The sequence below is a fragment of the Triticum aestivum genome, chromosome 7A, assembly GCF_018294505.1.
Source record: "Triticum aestivum cultivar Chinese Spring chromosome 7A, IWGSC CS RefSeq v2.1, whole genome shotgun sequence".
In the NCBI taxonomy this organism is placed as follows: Eukaryota; Viridiplantae; Streptophyta; class Magnoliopsida; order Poales; family Poaceae; genus Triticum; species Triticum aestivum.
In genome coordinates this window covers 680670740-680676938 of record NC_057812.1, presented here as the reverse complement: position 1 = coordinate 680676938, position 6199 = coordinate 680670740, and positions in this window count along the sequence as shown.

The following is a 6199-nucleotide window of genomic DNA, read 5'->3' as shown; positions in this document are numbered from 1 at the left end:
ACAGTTCCAAGGAGAGTGTCGTGGCGGGATCTTCATGTGAAGCGGAGTACATAGCTGCTTCGGAAGCAGCAAATGAAGGAGTCTGGATGAAGGAATTCATATCCGATCTAGGTGTCATACCTAGAGCATTGGGTCCAATGAAAATCTTTTGTGACAACACTGGTGCAATTGCCTTGGCAAAGGAATCCAGATTCACAAAAGAACCAAGCACATCAAGAGACGCTTCAATTCCATTCACGATCAAGTCAAGGAGGGAGACATAGAGATTTGCAAGATACATACGGATCTGAATGTCGCAGATCCGTTGACTAAGCCTCTCTCACGAGCAAAACATGATCAACACCAAGACTCCATGGGTGTTAGAATCATTACAATGTAATCTAGATTATAGACTCTAGTGCAAGTGGGAGCCTGAAGGAAATATGCCCTAGAGGCAATAATAAAGTTGTTATTTATATTTCCTCATATCATGATGAATTTTTATTATTCATGCTAGAATTGTATTAATCGGAAACTTAGTACATGTGTGAATACATAGACAAACAGTATATCACTAGTATGCATCTACTTGACTAGCTCGTTGAATAAATGATGGTTATGTTTCCTAACAATAGACATGAGTTGTCATTTGATTAGCGAGATCAAACATTAGAGAATGATGTGATTGACTTGACCCATCCGTTAGCTTAGCACGATGATCGTTTAGTTTGTTACTATTGCTTTCTCCATAACTTATACATGTTCCTATGACTATGAGATCATGCAACTCCCGAATACCAGAGGAACACTTAGTGTGCTATCAGACGTCAGAACGTAACTGGGTGACTATAAAGATGCTCTACAGGTGTCTCCAATGGTGTTTGTTGAGTTGGCATAGATCAAGATTAGGATTTGTCACTCCGAGTATCGGAGAGGTATCTCCGGGCCCTCTCGGTAATGCACATCACCATAAGCCTTGCAAGCAATGTGACTAATGAGTTAGTTAGGGGATGATGCATTACGGAACGAGTAAAGAGAATTGCCGGTAACGAGATTGAACTAGGTATTGAGATACCGACGGTCGAATCTCGGGCAAATAACATACCGATGACAAAGGGAACAACGTATATCATTATGCGGTTTGACCGATAAAGATCTTCGTAGAATATGTGGGAGCCAATATGAAAATCCAGGTTCCGCTATTGGTTATTGACCGGAGACATGTCTCGGTCATGTCTAGATAGTTCTCGAACCCGTAGGGTCCGCACGGTAAACGTTCGGTGATGATCGGTATTATGAGTTTATGTGTTTTGATGTACCGAAGGTAGTACGGAGACCCGGATATGATCACGGACATGAAGAGGAGTCTCAAAATGGTCGAGACATAAAGATTCATATATTGGACGGCTATATTCGGACATCAGAAGTGTTCCGGGTGATTTCGGAGAAAACCGGAGTGCCGGAGGGTTACCGGAACCCCTGGGGAACTAATGGTCCACATGGGCCTTAGTGGAGAGAGAGAGGGTCGGCTAGGGCAAGCCGCGCGCCCCCTCCCCCTCTGGTCCGAATTGGACTAGGGAAGGGGGGGCCCCCTTCCCTTCTCCCTTCTCCCTTCTCCTCCTTCCTTTCCCGCTCCTAGTAGGACTAGGAAAGGGGAGCCCTACTCCCATTAGGAGGAGGACTCCTCCTCTCCACACGCGCCACAAGGGTCGGCGGGCCTCCCCCCTTGCTCCTTTATATACGGAGGCAAGGGGTCACCCTAGGACACACAAGTTGATCACTGATCCCTTAGCCGTGTGCGGTGCCCCCACCATAATCCACCTCGGTCATATCATCGTAGTGCTTAGGCGAAGCCCTGCGATGGTAGCTTCATCATCACCGTCATCACGCCATCGTGCTGACGAAGCTCTCCCTCGACACGCAGCTGGATCGAGAGTTCGTGGGACGTCACCGAGCCGAACATGTGCAGATCGCAGAGGTGCCGTACTTTCGGTACTAGGATCGGTCAGATCGTGAAGACTTACGACTACATCAACCGCGTTGTCATGTCTATGTTGTTGTAGATAGATGGCCCGTGTTGTTGTTCCGTTGAATTTTAATGCGTTCCTAGAGAACGCTAAGTTGAAAGATTATGGTAGCAACTACACGGACTGGGTCCGTAACTTGAGGATTATCCTCATTGCTGCACAGAAGAATTACGTCCTGGAAGCACCGCTGGGTGACAAACCTGTTGCAGATGATGCTGACGACGTTAAGAACGTCTAGCAAAGCAAAGCTGATGAATACTCGATAGTTTAGTGTGCCATGCTTTACGGCTTAGAACCAGGACTTCAAGGACGTTTTGAACGTCATGGAGCATATGAGATGTGCCATGCTTTACTGCTTCATTTTCTTCAACTTATAATTTAAATTTTTTTACTATTGTACTAGCGTGTCCCCTACCATGCAAGATTTTTTGTCTTGGATAAGATAGGTTTCAGTCCTATGAAAACTACTATGGAGGTAAAGAGAGTTTACTTGAAGACCAAGCATGGTTATACTTTCCATGCAAAATTATACAACACAGACACCTACACCTATTTTGAATGCAAAACTTGGCAAGCACTATGCAAGACTTATGCATTTGAGCCTGATATGGTTATCACCTTTGATATTTGTCCGGAAGATGATATTGAAGGTAATATCGACATCTAGGTCGATGTGTAGACGCCTCCAGTTATACCATTATGTGAGTTTCTCAACCATATTTATGTCTTCGATATTGTTTATTCAAAAATAGTTGACAACTAATTTCTATTAACAGCTTATTTCCGTTCAAGCAAACATGTCCAGCGCTTGCTAGACAGGACCTACTATTGTCCCAGGGCTGAACTAAACTGCGAGGAGATAAGTCATTATGTTTCATGGCTTGAGGATCTTCATACTGTCAAGACAAATTGTTTTTCTGGACTTAAAAATCTTAGTACTCAAAACGTGCGACCAATAGTGTTCGTACTGAACTACGATCACATCTATTTAGGAAAGATTGTAAGATTTTTACTATTTGACATCAGTGCATCTTTTGCATACACTATTTTTAAGCTAAACTTCATTGCCAAGTATGTTACTATACGATATTCTTCAATATGGACTCCCGATGAATGTTGTGCCTCATTGGATCGAGACTAAAGGCCGCATGAGAATTGTTAGCTTAAGGCCAAGACATCCTACAATGCACTTTAGTGCATTCCAGATTTCTAATAGCGAGGAATGCTTAATAGTGAAAGACTGGAGCAAAATTGTGAACGATCGCAGAGAAGTACTAGGGGGAAGCAATCAGAAGCGGAGCCCACGATTAGGAGACAGGTTCATCTTCATGCTCCAACTTGATGAAGCAGGAGTGCTACACATGTTTTATGCTATTTTACCTGAGAGAGAGCAGCAGGAGTGATTAGCTAGCTAGAAATGAGTTATGATGATCAAATAGCTAGTGTTGGTGGTAATGACTATGATTATTATTATTACCTAGTGTTGGTGGAGATTAGATATAGCTACCGCAGCTAGTGTTGGTGGTGATTAGCTAGCAAGAATAAGTTTGAAGATGATGATGTGTGCTACACTATGACTATGATGATTAAATAGCTACTGTTGGTGGTAATGACTATGATGATGATTAAATAGCTTGTGTTGGCGGATTAGATTCAAGTGGAGGCAACATGTGGTGCACATCGAAAGTACTACTAGTCCAAACTAGATCATGTTTGGATTAGTAGTATACTTTTGACATGCACCACATGTTGCCTCCACTTGAACCTAATCCACCTTTATTTGACACACTGTTATGGACATTGATATAACAACCTCATAATTGGTATTATACCAAAATTTGTATAACAGCGTATAAATACACTAAAAATAAAAAAATACTAGTAGCGATGGACAGGAAACACGCTACTACTAGTTAGATTAGCAATAGCGCCAGGATAACACGCGATGCGGCTATATGTCTTAGCAGTAGCGTGTGCCGCACGCGCTACTACTAAGTAATAGTTGTAGCGCCTTACTAGTAGTGCGGTTCCACGCGCTACTAATAGGCATGAAACTCACGCTACTACTAGGCTTTTCCCTAATAGTGTATGATTGAAATAACAAAACTCAAAGCTGACAAAATATATTCAATATTGACCTTGTTTTAAAGATCTCCGCGCCAGGAGTTCAAATATATAAAAAGTTTCAAAATTGAATTTTTTATTTAAAAGATATAAATAAATGATTCAAAATAACAAAGATAAATAAAAAGGTGAATTTTTTTGTAAGAGAGGAGAGAGACAGCACCAGTACTTTTGTTGTCATGCATGTGTACTGTTGTACGTGAGAGAGGGAAGAGCATGCATACATCTGATTAAACAATAGTTTCAGTGGGTCCATTCACTGTATTTGGCCAGGTATAGATGTTGTATAGCAGAAACTGAAAATTAATGCGTGGCGCTACCATCCCCATCTCCCTCCCGGGTCGCCCCCGCTCGGGCAGCTCCGGAGGCTCCCCAAACCCCAGCCAAAAAGCACCCCAGTGCTAGAGATCTCCAGCCGATGCCGCCGCCGACCTCGGCTGCAGTGGCAGCGCCCTGCCTGTCAAAGACGGAGGGCTGAGGGCGGGTCGGCGGGGCAGGGACGCTCGTCTCAGTCGCCGGTCGCGCGGAGCGGAGCTGCGCCTAGCGGCGGGACCCTAGGAGCGGTGGGGCACCGTCGGCATGGAAGAGCAGGGCTAGGCGGAGGGGCTGCGGCACCAAGAACACCGGCGGCGGCGCCCTGGATCTGGGCATGAGGCGGCGCATCTGGGCCTGATTGGGCCCGATCTGGGCTCAGCGGGCCCGCTCATCCAAGATGCCGACCGAGCTTTGCCGCTGCTCGGCAGGGCATGCTCGGCGCAGGTGGTTGTGCTGCTGCTTCAAGGGAGCAGAGGGTTCGAGGTGGTGGTGGTCGGTGGGGTGAGGATTGGTGCCACCGTCTGGTGGTCATTGCATCCTCCGGTTGTTAGGCCGGCACGACGTGCTGTGGCAGGTGATGACGCGAGGGAATGGTGGTCGGCGGGTGACGAATGGCGCCGTCGATGGGCGTTGCATCCTCCCGTCCGATGTGGGGAAGCGGAAGTAGGATTGGCAGCACGTCAGTCTGTCCTGGGTGTTGCTTGAGGTGGCCAACGTCCCCCTGCCGGCGGCATGGAATGGCCTCTCGTCGGTGGTGTGCTCTCGCTACTGGCTCTCAATGGCCTGTGTGATGTGGGAATGGTGTTGGGCTGGGAGAAATCCCATGTTGTTGCGGACGACGGCGACACTTACGGGCGCCGTCACCTTCTTGAAGGCGTCGTTTAGGCCCTTATCACATCCCCTCCCGTGCAACGGGGGAAACCTCAGATCCAGCTTACTGGTTCAGGCAGTGACGGCGCTATGGCGTCGTTACCTTCTTGGAGGCGCTGTTCAGGTTGCTCGAGTCCTACAACAGTGCTTGGTGCTAGGATTGGCCTCCATTTGGAGCGTGGGCCCCTAGGGCGCAATGTACACTGATGCGGCATCTCTTTGACGATGCTCTCCTCAGGTCCAGTCGGGTCCTGCTGTCCACTCGCAACTTTCCTTTTGGCGTAAGGGTGGGTTGTACGTTGACACGTGCTTACCTTGAGTTTGGGTTGTGCTTACCTTGAGTTTGGTTGTGCTTCGAGTTGTTTGCTTCGGTTGTGAAGCGGTCTTGAGGCTCTGTGTCCTGACCTCTCGCCATCTTGGCAGGGGTTAGGCAAGGCGTGCCCTTGTTGTTGTGCGTTGTAAGCCGATTAGCATCACTTGTATGGTTTCCGGGTTCGGTTTTCCTTATAAACTGGACCAACCTTCTATCTATTCAATGAATTTAGCAGTGATCCTGCTAACATTCAAAAAAAATGCATGACAGTCACATGGATCTTGGCGTAGTCAATGGACGATGGATTCCTGACCGGTAGGTACCGGCTCCGGTAAAAAAGCTTTGCGAGTGGGGGTGGGCCTTTTCTCATGCATATTATGCGATGTGGCATGCATGTTGTGTGAAGATTTCTCCCAATCTGAATCCCACCTCCAGCTCCATCCGCATCGAGGACCAGGCGGCCCAGATTCGTATAGAGGAAAGCACACCGAGCATGAGAAGGAGGTGACTAAATCCACCACAACCCGCATCACCTGCCGCCGCCAGGATCAAGATCCAGCCACCGCCTGAT